General features: G+C 37.4%; 1 long non-coding RNA gene across 1 annotated transcript; it reads left to right on the forward strand.

The window, feature by feature from the left end:
• Positions 1–2,171: 2,171 nt before the first annotated feature.
• On the forward strand, positions 2,172–4,557 carry LOC143862422 (uncharacterized). Its single transcript, XR_013240296.1, has 3 exons — positions 2,172–2,686; positions 3,275–3,396; positions 4,374–4,557. It is a non-coding gene; the product is annotated as an uncharacterized LOC143862422 (long non-coding RNA).

The following is a 4,557-nucleotide window of genomic DNA, read 5'->3' on the forward strand; positions in this document are numbered from 1 at the left end:
TTTCCATAATATGAAATAATATAACATTAGATTCCACAAAATGGCCCTTTCTAAACCGAACCTTTAAAGATATAGAGACGGCTGCACCTATCAACCTAAAGGGTCTAACGTATGAATTGTGTGCCTGGATAGACAGACAACAAATGGTGGAGGGACAAACGTATTTGTCTTGTTGCTTTGAGTTATATGTTGCAAAGAGGACGTTCCACATGCTTCTCTCCTTCATCATTTGCAATAATAGGCAAAAGTTCATGAGTGAGTCAATATTGACTCACCCTAGTTGATTCAATTCCCTTTTACCTGTGACCGAGCTCTTATCCGAGTCTGAATTTTTTCCTACCAAGTCAATCAAAACTCCTCTAACACTCCTGAGTTAAGAGTCTTTTTTCCGTATTTTTGGTAGGTAAGCTAGGATCCTAAGTTAAGAGTAAGAGTTATGACTATGTCAACTGAGTACTCAACAATGCCGTGCCGAGTTGACAATGATTTGCTTAAGCCTCGCCCAATCTCTTATGGTTGGACCATTATTGAATATTTTTCTCAACTGCAATGTGACCATACGTCTGGACCATTAAGAGCCATTACAGATTGTTAATTGATCACACTTTGATATTTCATTAACATGCCCTCAATCACATGGCTAGGACCATCATTGTATTGTAAGCCACCAAGCACATGTTTTGTTTTCTCTCACGAAGAGACAGCAAAGCAATCGAGCTTTCTTATGGTAAGAAATGCATTGTTCGTCTTGAACATTACAAATTGCTAGCTCTGATCTTTTATTAAAAGGCCGCCAATCACATGGTTAAGATCACCCTTGTAAGCCATCAACCATATGCTTTGTTTTCTTTCACAAAATTAGAAGCGATACAAGGAACTTTCATAAATGTAAGAGATGCATGGCCCATTAAAGAACATTACAGATTGATAATCGCTTTGTGATCATTCATTAATAGACCACCCATCACTTGTTTTGTGTTCTTTCACAAAGAAAGGGTTGAGAAAGCGAGCTTCTGGACCAATAATGGCTGTGTGTGGTCCTTCTAACCATGAAAGGTAATTACAAATTGCAAATTGATACTTCTCTGATATTTCATTATAGGCCACCAATTACAAGGTTAAAATCATCCTTCTAAACCACCATTCACATGTTTTGTTTTCTTTCGTAAAGACAGATATCAAAGCGAGCTTTCATAAAAGTAAGAGATGCATACCCCGTCTGGACCATTATAGACCGTTACAGACGGCCAAGGCTCTGTTTGTTTTGGATTTCGAAAACGGATTGCAAGTCCAAAACTGATTATTAGACTTTGGGTTTCCACACGAAAGTAAAGATCCCACATCAGAAAAGTGAAAGACATGTGGATGGCCTTATAAGGACTTGGGCATCCTCCCCTTAGCAGCTAGCTTTTAAGGGTGAGTTCTACCCAGATCCTAACAAGTGGTATCAGAGCGAGGATGTGGTAACCCCTGTAACACCCAGCCCCAATGCTTGAACATGTTTTAACTACTTGTAATGGGTGTTATTATCAAATGGACTTATGATTAATTTCCTTGGAATGAGTGTCGTTACTAAAATCAAAATTAGGAATATTTGCTTGGAAATAAGTGTCCCTACCAAAACTCATGCCTCTAGAATAGGGTAATTTTTAAAAGTGGTAGTTTTTTTGAGTAGGGTGTCATTATCAAAATCAGGTATTTGATGTTTTACTAAAAGTAGCTATGCTTTTAAGCAAATGCCATAAATAAAGTAAGGACAAGATTTTTGTGTGCTCATTAGGGATTTCAATTTCGGTGACTAGAAATTGAATTAGAATTGTTTTAATTTTTAAAGGCCATGATGATTATTGGACTAGTAAGGTACTGTAGGATCCTAAATAGAAGTTCTTAAAGGAAAGTGTAAAGAATGATATTCCCATATCAATCTTGTTTATAAAGGGAAAGTAAGAGAGATGACCAAATCCGTTAGTGCCTTCTTTGAATTTTGGATGGCCATGATTTGTTGCCATAAGAATAGCCAATTAATTTCTTAACTAAATATAGCATGGTGGACAAGCAAGGCAATTTGGATTGTTGTGTTGGGTTGGCCATGGGCAAGGAAGGCAAGTTACCTAACCCAATTAAATTGCTTACCTTTTTGTCATATGCAAGGAAATTTTGCCAAATCAAATTTAATTGTTGCATGGTCGATCAAGGCAGTTGCCTTTCTTACAAATCAAGCCTTATGGAAAAATGAGTCACCTAGCATGTATGAAGAGGATTGAGTTTGGACAAGAGACCATTGTTGGTCTTTTCTCTCAATTGAAGATAATATCAGAGACTAGATTAGTTCTCTTTCAAGGCATCATTTCCCCCCTCTTCCTTGAATGACAGCAACCACTTTGTATTTGTGCCCTCATCTACAACATCCCCTAAAATCAATGCCAATGGATTCTAATTCAATACAAGCAGCCCCTATTGCTAGTTGTTTCAGCCCCGTCCGCCATTCATTTGCATTGTTTAGCCTCCTTTCTTGGGGTTTTGAAATACCTTGGAAGTTCTGTGTCGTCTTTGGTGGAAAGTGCAAGAGGAAGCTTGTTGTCTCTGGACCCTCCATCTCATCACCTTTGACACAACCACAATTGGTTGTCGCCGTTCCTTCTCAACCGGGAAAAAGCCTACTATTGCTTGGTCTTTCCAACGAGAGGTGAGTAACCTTCCACCCCAACAGTCCGATAACTCTAGGTCTCATTTTATCCACCAACCTCTTTCTCATCTCTCTATGCTTTAGGGGGGATCTTTTTGTTAATCTTGAGATTTAGCTTCAAAAAATGTAATTTGTCTTAAAAATTAACAAATCCCTAGCCATTGTTTAAAGGCGGCATTTTAATTTAAATGTCTTCTTTGGACAGTACAAATTGATTGTAAAAGCCCTCTCAATTTCCACTATAGCTGATCATTAAGTTTTCATAAATGGAACCAAAAGTGAATTAATTTCACTCCATAAGGCATTTGGCTACCCTAGGCATGAATTGGACGGTTTAGATCATCATGCTATGCCTTATGGCTATTCTCTAATAATAGAACCAACATTGGTTATGATGTCTCCAATTGAGTTATGGGTACTAAAATGTCCAGGAAGTTGAATTCCTTAGTCTGACCTTTGGCTTTTATCACAAACTATGGAGCTTAGTGGTTTCGGTGATCATATTTGAACCATATCCGAGGCCTAAATGATTTTTACTAGTTGATATCTTCTAGAATAAAATCCTTATTGGAATTTGATGCTACATAGGGTATTCGACGGAATTCCTTAAAGAAGTTGATCCTTCCCTAGACTTGGGTATTAACTGACCTAGTAGTTACACCTGCATCAATCTTGACCTTGCAAAGTAATTCTTGGAGATTGCGCTTAAGGTAGGTGATCCTACCATATGTCAGTGTATTACGTATATTTGCATATATTTAGATTTGTTGCAAGCTTTTATTACAGTTCATTTTATGGAACATGTTTTGAAAAGGTTTCTCACTGTTTTCTTTTAGCATGTCATTCCAAATGATTGAATTGCCATTATCCATGAAATGCTTTAGTCTTAACATGCTTCCTTATCTATACAAAAATAAGAAAAGAGCTTTGTGACTAACATGATTTTTGGAAACTCAAGTTCATGAAACACTATTGAAAAACATTTTATATATGATATGGTTTCAATGGTTCGGAACGGGGGAGCCCCCAATGGTTTGAAACGTCTACAAAATTTATGGCACAGTATTGCAAACATTAAATTGCTTCTCTTTATATTTGTATACAGTCTTGGTATGGAATGGATTTCCGCCAGTAAGGTTGATCTCTGGTGGGGATCAAGTGCCCAACCTGCCAGTGGGTGAGTACACTGGACGTGATCACGTAGACCGGTCAAATTTTATCTGCCCGTAAGGTTGTCTCGGGCGGCCAGTAGGGAGTCCTCTGGCTATTGATAATATTACATTGCGCGCTTTAGGACCTGTGAGTCCTGATAACGAGTGTTCGCCTTGGGTTACGCTACTTGCCAATAAGGTTGGAAATTGGCCACAGAGAAGACTGTTAAGTATTTGATTTCCAAGTGGAAAAATGCAAAACCAAGTGTTTGAAAATATATATTCTTTGTTATTGATTTCAAAGTGAAAAACTGCATAACCGAGTGGTTGGAACTGTTTTTGTAAAAACATGTATTTTTCTTATATATCTTATGTAGAAATGATTTTCTTGATTCTTATCAATTTCTGCATTGGCTAAATTTTATGGCATGTTACTTCTTTTCCACACCAGCATTGTTTTCGTTTTCCTATTAGCTGGCTTGGATTTGAAAAACCGGCTGGGCTGTTAGCTCATTATGTGGTTTAACAATTTTCAGATATAGAGGAGCGGCAGTAGACTTGCTGAGATCAGGCACTTGGATTGGAGCCTAGGAGAATTCCTTCTTTATTTCATTATTCCAATTTAGAAACTTTTGTTATTTTATTAAGGTGATTGTCTTGGAATAATTATTGTTGGATTTATAATTATGGAGCTATAGATATATTTCATTGGAGCTTTAA

The sequence above is a fragment of the Tasmannia lanceolata genome, unplaced genomic scaffold (assembly GCF_043159265.1).
Source record: "Tasmannia lanceolata isolate RefF3 unplaced genomic scaffold, GAP_Taslan_0.1 ptg000037l, whole genome shotgun sequence".
NCBI classification, from domain to species: domain Eukaryota; kingdom Viridiplantae; phylum Streptophyta; class Magnoliopsida; order Canellales; family Winteraceae; genus Tasmannia; species Tasmannia lanceolata.